This window comes from Lepisosteus oculatus, chromosome 9, assembly GCF_040954835.1.
Source record: "Lepisosteus oculatus isolate fLepOcu1 chromosome 9, fLepOcu1.hap2, whole genome shotgun sequence".
In the NCBI taxonomy this organism is placed as follows: domain Eukaryota; kingdom Metazoa; phylum Chordata; class Actinopteri; order Semionotiformes; family Lepisosteidae; genus Lepisosteus; species Lepisosteus oculatus.
The window spans coordinates 27728782-27746535 of NC_090704.1; the positions used below are offsets into that span (position 1 = coordinate 27728782).

The 17754-nt window shown below is 38.8% G+C and overlaps 1 protein-coding gene across 1 annotated transcript in view; it reads left to right on the forward strand.

The window, feature by feature from the left end:
* Positions 1 to 2023: 2023 nt before the first annotated feature.
* The window catches only part of bcar3 (BCAR3 adaptor protein, NSP family member), a 114723-nt gene continuing 98992 nt past the window's right edge, over positions 2024 to 17754 (forward strand). Inside the window, exons 1-2 of the mRNA XM_015356288.2 lie at positions 2024 to 2040; positions 2215 to 2272. The gene's annotated coding sequence lies outside the window, so the exon portion shown is untranslated. The remainder of the gene's footprint in view (positions 2041 to 2214; positions 2273 to 17754) is intronic.

Below are 17754 nucleotides of genomic sequence, written 5' to 3' on the forward strand. Positions count from 1 at the left end.
CCTCTCCAGCTCCCTGCTGGTCCCCATGGCAAGTCACTAAGGCAGAGAGATGAAAGGCCAAACACAGTAAGCTAAGCATCATAAAACATGCATTTAATTAAACTTCAGTTTCTTGCTTGATATGTATTAAGAAGATGCTTTCCCTGCTCTCTTTAAAGCTATCCAAATGCAAAATGAGATACCTTTAGTAAGCTGCATGGTAGTCAGACAGCACAAAATAAATCAGCTTACTGTTTTGTCTCAAATGTTCCAAGTATAACCTCACCATTAACCTATTAAATGATTGATGTTTAATTCCCTTTAAGCATTTTTGTGTTATCTTTCAGTACTTGTTGGCTTCCATTATTCCTGCACAAAAAAATAAAACTAAAAAAATAAAAGAGATGTCACTGATCTCTCTAATGGGGAAAAGAGGTGTGTGTGAGAGCTCTTTCCTCCAGGCGTTGAAAAAATAGAAATTGGAAACGAACAGGGTTCCAGGTATGGTAAGAGAATAACTCCACACTGGGGATGTGTTTGGAGCTGAACAGGTATTTAGCAGTGTCCTGGCTTTCTGGTTAAAGTCTGCACTAAAAAGGAGTAAATGTGAAAATTAAAACAAATAAATCATCTCATTAATATATTGATAAATATTTTTTTCAAAGTGCAGTCTTTTCCCCCCTCACTTGATTAAATATAATACACCATACGTGCTCAATGTACAATTTATCAATGTTATGTGTGGACTGCCTCTTTTCACATATTATCATATATAACTTACAGCATTTCAAAGTAGCTTTCTATGCTTTAAAAAAACATTTCCCTCAGAAGACAATAAGACAGATGATTTGCAAAAAAGTCTCTTAAGTGGCTCTTACATTAACTTCTGGAGAAAGCCTGACCACAGTGCTTGAAGAATCATGCGAAATGGAGTCTGTCAAGAAACAAAAGGAAAGAATAATCCAAGATCATCTCTTACCCACAGCTCTTAACAGCAGCTAAAAAATAAGACCTGGTTATCTTTGACTATTTTCCTTGGAAAGAGTTCAATTATCTAAGAGTCTGTAGTGTTGCAAAATCGCATCTTCTGGTATGAAGGAGGACTTTGGGTCAGAAGAGGTGAAGGTAGAATCTAGTTCAGATTCCAAGATTACGTTTTCCACTGTTTCATGATTGAAACATAGTGAGCTATTGGGGAGTGTGCTATAAAACAACATTTTTTAAAAAATTGAACCGCCCATTGTTTTCTTTACATAATGTGTAATCTAAATGTTAATCAACTTACCTTCCTGCCACCCCACTTGAACCAACAGTAATGACTATGCACACTTTTCCTAGGACCATGTTCTTCCTGGTGCAGGGAATGAACACTACAGTTCCTATAGGAGTGGAAACACACGGAAAATACTCCTAGAAGCGATCAACTTCAACGGAGAGCAGATGTAACCCAACTATTGGACCTTGATTAATTCCAGCACATTCATGCTCATTGGTCAATGTAGAAAGCAGTCAGATTTACTCAGAAAAAAAACATTTAAGAAAATGAAAAATCACTCAGCCAAAGGGTTAACAGAAGAGACAATCTATTTTTCAAACTCCGTGGTGGGGCAGCCAGCAGCCCTGAAATCCCCTCTAAATGACCTGATTCCAATTAATTTCCTCAGAACTGGGCTTAGAGGCTGTAGATACAGCATTTTTTTCCAACGCTAATTTTCTTTTCCTTGTTATCCTTGCAGCGTTAATGAAAGGAAGAGTCTTACAGCGGCTTAGTTCAAGGGGAGGGCGAGGTCTGGAGTTTGCTTGGAGATAAAGCCCATGACCTTGGTTATAAAAATTGACTGCCTCGTTTAACACATCCCAGCTGCTGCAGCGGCAGGTTGGCAGCAGTATGAGAGGAATGTGCGGAGTCCGGGAGCAAGTTGCAGCACTCCCCAAGAGGAGGGGGGCTGAAGAAGCAGAGTGTGTGGAGTGTTTTTCTCCTGACAGAGCGGAGCGAGGAGGAGGCAGAGCTGCCCCCCCCCCGCCCTTCCCCTTCTTGATTGGTGAAGAGCACGTCTCAAGGTGTGTCTTCTGCCCACTGGGATCCTACAGCCACTGCGGCTGCTGGGAGGCTTTCCCTTGACAGCCAGTCAGTCTCCACGACACAAATTCAGAGGGTCCGATGGACTAACGTGGGGAATTTACTGAACACTGTGCACTTATGAAGTTCTTTGTATTGTTTCTTGTTTCATACAGACTTTGCTGGAAAGGGAAAGAAAGAGGCAAACACTAAACTTCTTTCGCAACAAACAGGGTAAGTTTTCTTCATCCTATCATACTATGTCTCTTTTTCAAATTTGCGAGTTTGCATGACCATTTCTAATCCAGAACCAACCTGCTGCCTAAATTGTGCTGTATACCTTAGTTTATAGGAGCAGCAGTAAAAAAGCAAATTCCAGCAGATTTCTAGTCAATATAAGATTATTCATGAAGGTTTCAGTGCTTTCCTATAGATAAACAATTTAACACACAAAGCAAAACTGTTTATGATAAACTGACAGTGTGGTTGATTACATTCCTGCTGCACTTGTCTTAAACTAGCTGTAAAGAATTGGGGTGTATTTATTTCACACAACCACTTTGCGAGCTTCATCTTAAGGCAACACCAGGATGCAGAGGGGAGGTTCAAGTATAATCTGCAAGCCATGGACCATAATTAGTAAATGTGACATTCAGTTTACCACTGTTCCAATCACGATATGAAAAAGAACTGCTCCATGAGGTCTTTAAACATACTCAATGAAAATACAGTAGAATATTTTCCTATTAACTACAGCAGAGGCATCTTCTCTTGGAGAAAGCTGAGGCTTACCCTTCTCTTTCACCTGCTCCTACAGTACCTGCAATTGCTACTTATGAGCCCCAGTGGCATCCACGATCTGAGAAGCCGAGCAGTGGTATCACTTGCAGTGATTGGCAATGTTGGCAGTGCCCACATCTGTGATCTCGAAACAGGACCAACGCCTCAATTATGTTGTGCTATGCACCCTCCGTGTGGTGCATAAGAGTTTGCAGGAGCCACTACTTTTCCAGGGATTCCCGTGCTTTTGGATTACAAATAGCAGGGTTGCAAGTTTCTTTCTGCAACCATAAACACAAGAATTCCTGCGTGTGCGGTGAAGTAATTAACGTTTTGGGCACAGTTTTTTAGTATGAGGCAGGGACCTGAGCACTTACTCTATTAACGAGTCACATGGCTGCACTTCACCATGTGCCTTTAATGTGGTTTTTTTCATCACTCACACATGGAGAGGGCTGCAAGCCTGGTGGCATGCTTCAAAGCAAGACAGGATGTATTTCACAAAAGCCAAGGAGACTTCATTTTCATTCTCTGTGGTCTTGGATATACTTAGTATAGATGTACTCTTTTCTAGAGAAAACCTGAAAATGAAGATATTTCGCACTATGTGACGTTTTAAGCTTTGTGGGATTCTTATCAGAGTAGCTAATCAAACTGCTGTGTGATTTTCTAGTTGTTCAGAGTGTCATGGCGCAACTGAACAAGATAAGGAATTTTAAAAGATGACAAGTGATTTCAAAAAGTCATGCTTGATTATTACTTGTTTAACAAAGAAAGCATCCTCATTAGAACCCTGCACTCAAATCTTATGGAAATCTGAATTAAGTTGTTTGGTCAAACCCTAATTAAGGAGGATAAGTGGTATCTAGATTTCTGTTGGGGTTACTCCCCTGGCTGAGGTTAACAACAACCTATCAGTTGGAACCTCTTCCTTCTTTAATGAGGAATAAGACAGGGAGCTGCTTCAGGGGTAAAGATGGGATGTAGGAAGGGTTGAGAAAAGTGAGTGAGTAGAGAAAAAGCATGATGCTTATAAACAGGTAGAAGTGTCACGATATTAGTTCCCCCTCCTTAAGGGTGCTCCAGCCCTATCACTCTAGACTTTATTCCATGCACCTGCGCCCTATTCCCTGCCTACCTTAAAAGCCAGGCGCTGACGCTCTTCCGGGCTCTGCATCTGATTTCCATATCGTGCGAGTCCGGGACCAGGAAGCGCCTGGTCCCGTTAAGGTTTTAACCCCTGTTCCTTGTCCCCTGTCCGCCGGTTCCGACCCGGCCTTCGTGGTTTTTAATTCCGTGTTCTGATGGATCTTCTGGTTTTGGACTTACCTTCGTGTTTTGGATACTCTATGGATTACTCTCGGATTGTTCGCCTCGGCCATACCTCCCCCGTGCACCAGCGCACTTTGGACACGCCCCCTTGTCTTCAGCCCCGTTTTCCTGCATGACGTTTCCCTAGTGTTTCCCCACTCCGTCGGACTGTGTCGTCCGCATAGGGTCCGGAAAGAACTGTTCGTTACAAGAAGTGGGTGAGATTAGGGTTTGACCTTCTCCTGAGTGAAGTGTTCATCTGCAATTGCATCAAAGGGACTGGAAATCCAAAAGGCAAACATCATATATACTGACATGCTATCAGAGATGTTCGACAATGGGATGAAAATTTGTCAAATTTTGAATTAGAAAAAAAAGGCACAGTGCTTGGACAGCTGTTCAATGCATGCAGCTGTTGCTGCTTTGTTATGTGAATTCAGGATGTTGTAATGAATACAAGAAGAAAACAGTAAAAAAGTAAAATGTAATAAGCGATACAAGTTTTATTGACACAACACCCTCAAAGACATTCAAAATTGTCTTAACAAACATTGATTTTACATTTCAATTCTAGTATAACTTTTCAGAATTATAAAGTATAAACTATCACTATCCAGGATAACAATAACTACTCAAAAACTCATTAGAATCCTGCACTCAAATCTTTTGGAACATTGTAGAAGATTGAATGAAGTAGAAGATTGTTTTAAGTAACATATTAGCCTAAATGCATGAAGTTGTTTGAAACTGTCTTGAAAACATTAACGCTAGAATTCCATTAAACATCCTATTTTCCATTAAGCAATCAATAGGACACTTTAAGTATAAATTACAGCCATAGGTAACTCTGGAAGAAACCATTTTAATGCATCTTGCCCTGATTTAGATGGGACATTTGGGTTCTCTGTTTCTTTAGGATGTACAAACAGAAACACATTTTTCAACTCATGCAGTTTTAATAACACAGTGAGCCTCTACTTGTTCTGCTTAAGCTATATTCAACAGGCTCAGTGCCAAGGGGAATTCGAGTTAATTCAAAATCATAGTGATTTTGAGAGGAAATTTGCAAGATATCTTTCTTTGATTCCCTTCCTTGGAGAAAATCATGAAATTTCTGTAATTACAGAATGAAAAATTCTTCTCTAGTTTCCAAAGCTACTCAGTTTCATTATTTAGTGCCATTTCTGGCTCACATATGGCATAATGTCTGAATCACAAATGTCATAATTGAATAGACTTTTTTTAATCTGCATGCTTACTATTAAAATATGTTTTCTGTTTAACAGTGCTTAAATCACTAGAATATTAAAAACCTTCTATAACGTGTATGCATAGCAGCAATGTAAAGCCTGGTGAAAACCAGGCAATAAAAACACAAAAAGGAAAAATATGCCCCTCTCACCAAGTGAACAACTCCTTCATGCCATCGTTGAGAGATACAGCACTTGTATACAACAGACTAACTGAAGGGGGAAATCAAGTGTGGAGTATCTAGTCACTACAGAGCTCTATATTGTATTGATTGATGGCAACTTGAATCACTACATTGATCAAGTCCTGAGATGTTGTTTTGTGCCTTTTCTGTTGGCCCATCCTGATGTAACACCATTCCAGCATTACATACTATACATGTATTGTCTTTCTTGCAAGAGGAAAATGTAATAGTTGTGAAGTTGATATCCTACCCACTAGACCTTGTTCTCAAAATGGGACATCTTTGAGATTAGCAGATTAGGGATGATATGTGGCAGCTAGGGCTCAGAGAAAAGCGATCAAGCTTGTTGATTTGTTATTTAACACCCATCATAATTAAATCATAATCATTCTGAAAAAGTCTCTGCGCAGGACGGATGCTATCAACTAGCGAGATTCATAGGAGATACAGTATATACAAGTAGTGGACAAAAAGAAACAACTGGGTAAACGAGGACACTAAGAGTCTGTAAAGCAAGGGCTTTCACATAGGTGTGGCTTCTGCACGAAGCAAATAACATACAAGTATTCTTATGGTCTTGTATAATAAATAATGCTGGACAGGCCTATGATTATGACTAGCATGCCAGCAAGAAGAGACCACAATGACATTAAAAGAGGTGTGATCGCTGAAGCACATTTGGCAAACGTTTTAGTGACCACGACAGCCTAACTTGTTGTTTCACAAAAAACAATATCTATTTTGTTGTCATCAAAGAGCTCTAAGGTAAAGACCTCATAAGCAAAGGGAAACAATGAGTAGAAACAACCACTGCAGGATTGTAATATCCACTCATCACACCTGGCAGTGCACGTTTGTGAGTCCAATGGTACAAAGAGCACAGGCAATGAGATACCAAACAGTGTCAAAACCTGATGTTGTAAGGTGACTCAGGCTTCACCATGGTTTTAAGAAACTACAAGAGTGGGTATGGCAAGAGTCTAAAGATATATACAGCCCTGAGTGCTTGGTTCGAACAGTGAATGGCTTTGGTGGTTCTGTAATGTTGTGGGTTCATTTGCCAGGCATGATTTGAGTGGTCTCATTGCCTTTAAAAGCGAGGTCAATGCTAGTCTGTACTTGAGCGATCATCTTCACCCCATGTTGCAGCGTTTCATTCCTGGCTAGAGGTGTGTTTTCCAGCATGATTGCCCCTATCTACAGAGCACACGTTGTAACCCAGTGGTGTGATGAGCATGTTTTCTCTATACCAAGGCCTTGTGAATCACCTGATCTGATCTCAATCAAACGTATATGTGATATTCTGAGTGTTTTTCAACTCCAACAACCAGGTGGTTGATTGACGTCTCCTTGAAAAATGGTGCCTTATCCCTCCTGCAGAATTCTGGATGCTGGTAGACTCTATGCCACAACACACAATGGCTGCATAGGTTGGGCCAATGCACTGTTAAGTGACTTTACATTGGTGTTTCCATTTTTTGTCTGCTATCTGCATATATTTTTAACAAATGAATACATTTGTAATGAGGAAATCCAGCAATTAAAAAAAACACCAAACCTTTGTTCTGAAAGCATGAACAATACAACTTTCACTGCAAAGTTTCTAGCAAAATAGTGAGCACATAAAAAGTGTGAGAGTGTGAGTGACATTCCATTTCAGTGGAAAATGAAATCAATTCATTTTTGTCACATTCATTTTATTTTCACTGTACAATGACAAAAAAATATACTCAATAAACTTATGAGAAAGTCATTCATTTGTTTTCAAGTACCGTACCAGGTCTTCATACCCAGTCAGTAAGCAATGACAACCAGGGAACCTTTTGAAGAGCTTGTTCCTAAAGGTTATAATATTTGGAAAGGAGAAAAGATTGAGCAGGAGATGGAAAAAAGTCTCCTTCATCTTTTGAAATAGAAAACAAAACAGGTCCCACCTATGGTGATTCGAGTTGTGTCTTGCTTGTCTTTTAGGAAAATATCCTGGTGATATAGTTTACAGGTCTTTCATTCAAAGTGAGTTCTGCAACGCTACTCATCGGCACAAAACAAAGAACTTACAGCTTAGCTTCTGTGCCCTTTCTGTCTTGATAACCAATGGAATTCGTTTGCAGCAGAACATTTTTCTGATTATAATTTTATAAGATACAGGGATAATGATTCAGCAAATGTCAACCCTTGAAACCATTTTTTCAGACTGAGTAAGAGCATGATGTTTTGATATAATCATCAACTCCTATTGTTTTAGCCCTTCTTTTAAATATTTCAATTATGTTTCTGCATTTAGAAAGCAATGAAAGTTCCCACTGTAGCAATATAGGCAGAACCTATATTGGATGTTTTGTTACCCAACTTACTGCTGTTGAGAGCAGACAATGTTGTTTGTGTGTTTCAGTTTACCTGTTATACCTTAGTTGTACCTAAGACTCAGTTCTAGTTAAGAAAGTTAATTTTACAAAGTAAGTTAGTTATTATTGTAGGAACTACCAAGCTTGAAACACCCTATGCATTATACATAGCAAAGCAGAAGGTTGAATTACAATACATTGTATTGTATTATTTGGAGGGACTTGTTTCAGTTGAGTTAATTTGGAAGAGTAGTGGTGTGTGTGGAATGATTTCCAGTAGTTTATGTGTAGAACAAAGGTAATGGAATTATTCTGGTCAGTGAAAGTGATTGAAATCCAGTGATTCCCCAGTCCAGTTGCACACTTCCTGCAAAAAGAGAAACGTGCTTTTGACTGGGGCTCCTTATATATTGACCAGTGAGCATACATTTCATTAATGATAACAGTTTGTCATGTTCAATATCTTTTAAAATGATCATCAGAGTTAAGCAAAGCTGTTCAATCTTTCTCCCCTCTTTGAGACAATCTGTTTCAAGCATATAGGTTTTCTTGACCTCTGTGAAAACAATTAAATCCATAATAGAGCACAGGTGTAACTGTCCTTGCCAAGACTGCAAGGAATTTGGGAATACATCTTCATCTTCAACTCAAATCGAGAGTCTGTTTGAGGGAGGCGGGGGGCATCTGAAAACCAATATTTAAAAGTCTACAGCCAGATTCATGTTTATCAGATCCATTTTCTATCAATTTTTTTTTCTGAGATTCATCTTAGGAAAATAATAATTGTCCATTAGTCTATCTGTTTTTCTAAACCCCAGGCTGTGCCAGCCTTGAGTGAGAGACACGAGTGACAAATAGGCTTTAGTCTATATATACATATCTGTGCTGTCAAGGCGTGACACAGCTACCCATAACTCAATCTTCTTTGGATTCTCCAACATGGAAATAACACTGGTTCTCAAGGTAAACCTCTAATTTGAAGGCATTTGCTGTATTTAACATTGAATAGATTTGGTGCATACTTTTATTTAACAGAAAGTAAAAAAAAGGAACTGCTGTTCTGGATCTTATGGCACAGATATATTATTGGATCAAGATTATTTTAAAATTTTACAGTGGGTTTTCAGTGATGAAGCACTAGAATGAGTAATTGCCTGAAAGGAGAACTACAAGCACAAAGTTTTTTGTCTGGTTTGCTATATAATCAATTATGTGCTCGTAAATGGACAGGTACTTTAAAATTCCGTCATAATACCTGTCCAAGATATCATTACAGTATTAGCTCTTTGACCACACTACACAGTATTTTATTTATATAGGTGTTTCCTGGAGAGTTGTTTATTTTTTTTACATTAGAAGATGGTTGCCAAAGGCTTTCTCTAAAAGATGATGAGCTGTTCTAATCTTAAGGAAAACTGTGGTCAGCAAAATTTGCATGTGTCCTTCAGAGGCTGCAGAACCTTCTGTCAATTGGAAAAGTGATGTGATTCTCCTTCACTACTCAAAACTCACAGGTACCTGCCAAGTTACAGTAAGTGCTGTGATGCACAAGCTCAGGGCACTCTCACTCTGACAAATTGGTACACCACAGATTGTTCTGTGAATTCTGATTCAGACCAGCAGAATGTGGACTGTAGGATTCAGCCAGCTCTCATTATGACTGGTTGAGCCATCTGAGAAGAAAGTGTATAAAAAATACAGCTCTTCAGAGCTTTTTGTTTCAATATTCTTCACGTACATATACTGTACCTATGTAATGGCCTTACATAGAAGGTCGAGGCCTATGAAATGTCATTTTGCCTTTGCGGTTTCTGGAGAAATTCCTTTATTGCTCTTGCTTTGGAGCAAGAGGCACTGGCACAGGGAAGGACTGTTTACTTTAAACTGCCCATTAAAATTCCACGATTATCAATAGAACATTCCGAAAAAAAAGATGAGTCAAGTAGCAGAGCAAGTGTTCTTGAGTCCTGTAGAACGATGTTAGATTACAAAAGTACGTACAAATGGAATGATTCATCTTGACTCAGCATGGTATTCAAAGGCGCAATCCCACCTCCTCAACGACTGACTCACACCAAACCAACTGCCTAAGACGACCACCTGAGTTCTCGAAATTCTCAGCACAGGTTTGGTTTGATTATTTGCACGTGTTAGTGTATTTATCAGTATTTCATGAGCCTGTGAAACGTTGTGCTAATGACACTATTTCAACCTAACAAAGAGGCTTACACCTGCACAACATCAAGAAAATTAATGTTGGCAATGAAAGAAATGTTGAATCAATATAACAGTACATGTCAGAAGTAATAAGTGCATGTACCAGGCAGAAATTATTTAATCACATGGAAAATATCTTCAGAAACAAAAGGTAAACAGTTTTAGGTTGTTCTGTAAATTATTTGAGCCATTAGCAATGGTAAATTGAAATGGCATACTCCTGGAAATGGAATCACCTCTTGAAATTTTAAATATTGTATGATAAAAGTTCTACATCTTAAAATGTATTTACAAAAAAGTACAATAAATATGCACATAAGAAAGGGTTTTCTTAAAGTTTTTTAAATGAACTTTAACCAGTGGAGCATTGATCTAATATGCAGAGGAAATCAACCGATCAAAGAATAAAGATCGCAATGATGAGTGCAACAGTGAATGACAGTGCTAAAACTCCTTGCAGAGTGGTTTAAGATGAGATAAGATTCCCAGGAAGAGTTTTAGAGGCCATTCAATAAACAGGACCCATAGAATCTAAGATTATCGTAACAAGTTGTATACCTGGAGGGATAAGTACCACAAGACTTGCGGTAAAGTAATCCAAGTTTAGAATTTACTTTTGCTTTTAAATTATTAATGGGGTTTGAAAGCTGATGCATATTTATATTTGCAAACTATTAACACAAACTTTGACTAAACAGTCTGTGCAGCTGAAGTTGAATGACAGTAGTTATTTCTACATCTTTATTTTCAGTTTATCAAAAGCCATAGAACATAGCTTCTTGAATTTTGTATAAACAAAAATGCAAATTAAGTATTTCTGATGATAAGTTATTTCAAGAGTAGGGCCCTGAATAGTCACTGTAGGACTCCTTTAGTAAATGGAATAAGTTGTGAAATATATCACTTAGGATTTGACACTCAGTATGTGGCTTTGTAAACAATTTTAATACACAAAGATTCACACTTTAAATTGCTAAGATGTGTTATTTTTGTAAAAGGATGTTAGAATGTTAATGGAATATGCAACAAAAAACAAACTACAGTACATCTCAGATAGAAAATTACAACTATCTCACAATGAGCCTATCTGCTTGTTAACATTTTTCTAAAATTTCTTGGAAGACAAGGTATTTAAATATATATTTATATATACCAGTTATGATCTAAATTATCACTCCCTTTGAAAGGGAGGGAGAAGGTTTTCAGCTGTTTTAAAAGATTAAATACCTAGGTCAAAGGAGAAGATACTACATGAGCTGTGTACTGTACATCTGTGTACCATCAAGTGATTAATGCACTTTAAAACTTTCAGAAATCATTATGCTGCTTCAGTCAGTTCCTGCAGCTGTTCAGAGAAGTACCAGTAAGATGCCCATAGCCCTTGTCCTTAAAAATCTAAAAAGGATCTTAATGAAGTTGACTGGCCCAATTAGGCAAAATGTTGCCTTTGGATGAAAATCTTTGGCTGAAGGGAGATTGTTTCATTGTAGAAGGAGAACATCAGTTCTTCCTTTTTGAATTGACATGGTTTATCTGACTCCAACATACAGAGGGCAGGGTCAGATTTACTCCAGTGACCTACAGTGGCTAACCTTATAATCTGATGAAAAAATAATTCGCATTTCTTCCCGTATCTTTGTCATTTTGTACCAGAAATGAAAAAAACAATCCAAAACAAATTTGCAACATTCATTGTCCCTTGGTTCGGTAAAGGAGCAGCTGCTTGCCTCCAGCCCAAACTCTGTTTTTTGCGCTGTCTGCCTGGAGATATATTCACAGTATTTGGACTGAGACCTTTCTGTGGCCTGTGACTTTTAATGGTCACCTTAGGGTACAAAAAAGAGAACTGCCTGGTGGTATTGCAAGTACTCTCCTCTGAAAGTAACTAATAGGGGTGTTAATGTCTTCCTTCCATGAGAAATTCAGCTACCACTGATCTCGAGGCAACCAGGGAAGATTCTTTGGTTGCTAGATCTGCTGCACTCGAGCATTAACACAATACAAGATCTCTAAACCTTTTGCTTGTGGGTTCCCAGGTTCACTGATCTAATGTTAAGTTTCGCTGCCCCTGGGTAGACTAAGATCTCCTGGTCTTTCTCCTTGGTGTTCCACTGCCATAGCTTCCTTACCCTCCTCTGTAGTTAGGTGTTCTACTGGTCCCATACAGATACCACTCAGCCACCTGCTGAGCAACCGGGCCTTAGCTTCTCAGAAACCATTCCTGAAATGTTCTCTTTCATCTGGCTCGTACTCTCCAAGGGCTTACGCACTTCAGCATCCCTACCCCTTCGCTTGCAGACACAGAGTGTCAGGGTGCTGACAGTCGCCTCTAGCTAACAATAGAATTATGACTGAGTTGACCGAAGAGCTACCTGTCTCAAACTCCTTCTGGAATTTGAAACCCTGAGATCTTTAACCACCCCTTGCAGGGTACGGAAAGAAGCCTCAGTCTCAAACTTAATCATGGTAGCTTTGTTATTTACAATCTAACCCTTTCAGTTTCTAGAGACAACTCGGCACCTAACCAAAAGTGCTAAGATTGATTCCCCTAGATATCTGTCTCTCCCTTTCCTTGGGCTGCCAACCTTGATGTTTACCCAACCAGAGTTCTGGAGAGAGCTAATTATTGCTCCCCCTCCTCTTCAGTGACAACCAGCTTCTCTAATCCATCCTCCTTCATCCTGGATTCACCAATCCAGTAAAAAAAATCACAGTCATGGACCTGTCAAGTTCTTGTCATGAGCAACCCAGAAAATCAGTTACAAAGAGGCCCAGGGTAACACCTAAGGATCTGCAGGTCTGTCTCATTCCAGCTAATGTCACTGTTCATGCTACAGACATCAGGAAAAGGCTCAATGGTTTTCTCTGGAGGACTGCCAGGAAGAAAACATTGCTCTCTAAAAACAACAAAACACTGCCTTCCAACAGAAGTACCTCATTCCAAACGGGATGCAGAAATACGTGATGGTAGAAATGTTATGATTTGGGGTTGACTTGCTGCCACGGGACCGGAAAAGCCACACAGCTTGTCAGCATTGATGGAATTACAAATTTGGGGTTGTATCTGCAATTTCTGGAGGAGAATGTCAGGCCATCCGTTCATCGGCTGAAAGAAATCTACAACAGAATGACTGAAGAAGAAATTTTCAAGTTGGCCAAGTCAAAGTCCTGACCTAAACCTTGTCAAAATGTTAGGGGAGGACCTGAAGTGAGTTTTTTGTGCAAAAAAACACTCAAGTGTCACAGGCTTAAAGCAGTTCTTTACAGAAAACTTGGGCCAAAATTCCTGAAAGCTACTGCAAGAGATTGGTGTTTATGGAGGCGTCATCAGTTACTGAATCTAAGGCTCCACATACTTATTCACATGTGGATAATTCTTTTAGGTCATTTTTCTAATGAAATTATCCAAATATGTCTTATGTCTATATATTACATTTAATTCAGTTATATTTGCCTTTAATTTAGACCTTTATGTAGATCTAATTACATTTTAGGTCTAAAATACTCAAAAATACAAATCTATAACTAGCATTAGATTTAGTCACATGTAAGTGAAAATGCAGATAAATAGCAAACATTAGGGAGACAAATGAAGAAATACTGTGTTAATAACTTTTATTTAAATTATGCTGTTTATTGGTACTAAGCTTCATCAGCAACGTGTACTTTGGCTTTCTAAACAAGGGAGATTACCCATCTCCATTTGTTTCTGTTTCCTTGTAAAAAAAAGAGGCAGGAAAAAGTCAGAGGGATTAGTGTCTAGTGGGATTCTTTCTCTGGTTTTCGTCAATGCTCTTGTTCATTATAGCTAATCTAAGAGAACAGGCTGCAGTTATGAAAGGCTGTCAGTCAGAGTGAAGGAAAACACAAATCAGTAGGTTATTCATTCTGGGCAAACCTTCAAAGCAGCTGTCACTACTGCAACAGCAGTTAATTACAGAAGCACAGACACCTTGGAGTTAGAATGCACAGAGTCCTGGCTTGACTGGAAAGAAGGATGAGCAGGATGCTGGGAGATCTGGGGCCTGATCAGAAAGGACTCACAGTGTTGCTGGGAATGGGTCCTTCCCATTTTTTTGACATCCCCAGTCTTTCCATTAGAATCTATAAATAAATAAAGGATGTGAAATTACAAAGTACATGGGTGGCATTTAGAGATTCCTGATATGCAATACAAATTGAATAAATGTGAAACTCATGATGCAATGTGATAATTATTCCTTTCTAATTACCTAAAATATAATTCCATTTGTCACAGACTGGATAGGGAGATCATTCTGTTAATTATTCACACTGAATGATAAAACCATGCACAGTTTTCTTTTCTGCTCATATGGTGGTGTGTGAACTGGTGGCTGAAAAGCCTTTAGCTGCCAAAAGTTTTGTTTAACAGCTGTTTTTCTGTTTCGTGTCTCTTGACATCATTCCTGTTCTTGTATTCGCCTATTTTGATTGTGTGGTCATGGTGTTGTTTTTGTCTGATAAACTGAATGTGCTGTCAGCCACAGTTTAAATTTCAAATAGGACTGATATATGCACATAATCATATTCCTGGGCGTTTGCGTCTTTCTCCGTTTATAGTCATTTATTGGTACTTCAAAATCTTTCCTTACTGTGACTGATCCTTTTCCATGCTGTGGTTTATAAAGTGCCCTTCTGCAGCAGTGGGAGCAGTCTTGACCCTTGACAGACACAGCAATGCTGTGAGAAAACACCAGGCACAAAATAGAGTAAGCACCAACACATCCCAATCTGTTAGCTTTCACCCCCTGTAGAAGGTTAAGATTTATTCCACTGGTGCAGATGTTTTGGAATTGCAACACGTTGCGGCCATTATTTTTTTCAAACCCTTACTTTTGTGTGTACATAATCAATGCATGAAAACATGCAGTCAGAGACCATAGCATTGACACACTCTGTTTGAGACAATAGTATTCACTAATTATTCAACTACATCTATCTGTCGTATTTTACCAAGAAATTAAATTAATCCCATCCTGGTGAGTGGCATGGATTTTACAAATATCTAAACTATCTTTTTTATTATATATTATTGAAATGTGTTAAACACTTATTCCTCTTAGAAAGCATAATCAAATTTGATGATTAATTATCTAACTTGAAATAAAGGTTACTGTACCTATGTTGGTAATTCCTTAGAATTCCTTATTAAACTAAGTGGGAGTAGCATGGAATCTATGAGTAACCATGTCTTTATCTGCAGCACATGTCCTAATGCTTGTTAGGTGAATAGCTGCCAATGTTGTTTTGGCTAAGAATTGTTAACAGTCATTCAGATAAATTCCTATGACTTATATTTGAATCGTGAAGAAGTATGAGCAGGTTCTAGTCACAATAAATGCAATGGAAAGGATACTCTGTGACCATTTCAATCAGAAAAGGTAGAGACTGTTTTATCAAATGTTGTTTATAGTGGAGCAGCATGGGGAACTACTGTCTTTTATGTCTCGAACAGTAAAACACATACACTGGAGCTGCAAAACAGATATTTTATCATGCCAGTACTGCTGACAGGTGGTCCTTGTGTAATTGATTTTCACCTAGGAGCTGCATGATATGCTTGGCTTTTTGAAGGTGAACCGTGTACCATATGTTTAGCACTTTGCTTTTTAGCTTCATATTGCAGCAGAGGAAAACTGGTATTATCTGGACAAGTAAAAATGGTGTTCCTCATTCGAAATAGGTTAATGTGAGACTCAAGAACATGGTATTTCTCTCCATGCACTCTATCTAGCAGTGTTAATGATTTGATCATTAAAGGACTAACACCAAGACTAAGAATTCCTTATGTTTATATGGCACTTTCCTGTACACTCCACTAGATGATACAATGGCAGCCATAGTGCACCAGTATGCTCAGAACACACCAGCTATCAGTGGGGAGGAGAACAGAGTCATGATGCCAATTCATAGATAGGGATTATTGGGAGGCCATGATTGTTAAAGGAAATTTGGCCAGGATGCCAGGGTAACACCCCTACACTTTTCGAGAAATGCCCTGGGATTTTTAATGACCACAGAGAGTCAGGACCTTGGTTTAACGTCAGAAGGACGGCACCTTTTTACAGTATAGTGTTCCCCACACTGTACTGGGGCATTAGGACCCACACAAGACCGCAGGGTGAGCACTCTTTACTAACTTAATAGCACCTTTTCCAGCAGCAACCTTAGTTTTTCCCAGGAGGTCTCCCATCCAGGTACTGGCCAGGCTCACACCTGCTGAGCTTCAGTGCGCTGACAGTTGTGAGTTGCAGGGTTATCCAGCTTCATTATTAAAGGGTTGTACACAGCTTCACTGTAAGGGCAACTGCATTCACATGTGAATGAGTTTGAGCCTCCACAACATTCTGTACACAGGCTGCATTCTGCCTGAACCGATTCGATGCTACTAGTGCATTAATCTGCCATGACGGACAAGAACCAACAAAGTACGAGTGAGAGTACTATCATCTAAAGTCCAGTGTTTCCCAAGGTTGTTCAGATTTACCAGGATGCTACTGGTCTGAGAAAACTATTTCTAGGCTGACTGTAAATACACGCAGAACATAAAAAAAAACAGCTCAGGCCAGAGTCATCAGTCATCAGGAAGATCACATCTCTGTGTGATATGTGCACTCCCCTTCTCCCAGGGCCTGGGCTCCTGCACTGCCGTGTACTGCTGGGGATTCACAGTAGCACAACTGCAGCACCCGGCATGTCGGTGGACATGTGACACTTGCTTGCCCATTTCTAGAAAAGGAGTAATCATGGAGTACTGCAGTAAACACATGGCTTGTTCCCAGCTCGTTTTAACCTGTGAGTCAGCCTGCCTGCTTCAGGACGTCAGTGCTGTAGCCTCAAATTAAGCCACACGATAAGCCGTTCTCCGAACAATCACTGCCTGGTTGCTTTAATCAATTCATTTAGTCTTCTTGCTACCAATATGAACTGTATTAATAAACAGTTCATTAAATGCTGACAAATAAACACTACTGTAATTATTCTGGAATATTTTCAGCTTTTTCATTATCCATAGTAAAACATGATTGAATGTTGTTCATTATATGTTCTTGTGTTTCAACCAACTAGTACATCAGATTAATTATTCCAATTTGCTATTTAATGAAATTAATTTTATCCAGCATTACAATGCCCATCTGTGAAAACATACATTTCCTTAATAGCTTAATTGATAGATGTTTATCTAATGATGATGATGATTATTATTAAACATTTCATTTTTCTAGCACTGATCTACTATATTAACAGTGAAGTTCAGTAAATAAACTGCAAGGAGAGTTTTGGATTGATTCATTAACACACATTAACTTTTTCTAGGAACATGACAAAGAAGGTTATGATTTCATGTCAAAAACATTTTAAAATGTTTTATATGCAGGAACAAAATCAACAGTATATAAGTAGAAAGAACATGTTGCATTTCTGCAGAAAAATCCCATTACCCCGCAGTGCCTGTTTGTCCATCTTGATTGAAAGACAATCTTGTCCACTTCAATTTCCTTAACAAATATTGCAAATAACACTACACTTATTGATCAATGTTATTGTGTTATTCTTCTCTTATGATCTTATATGGAGCTTGCTGGAGACTGATCTACCCAGACATG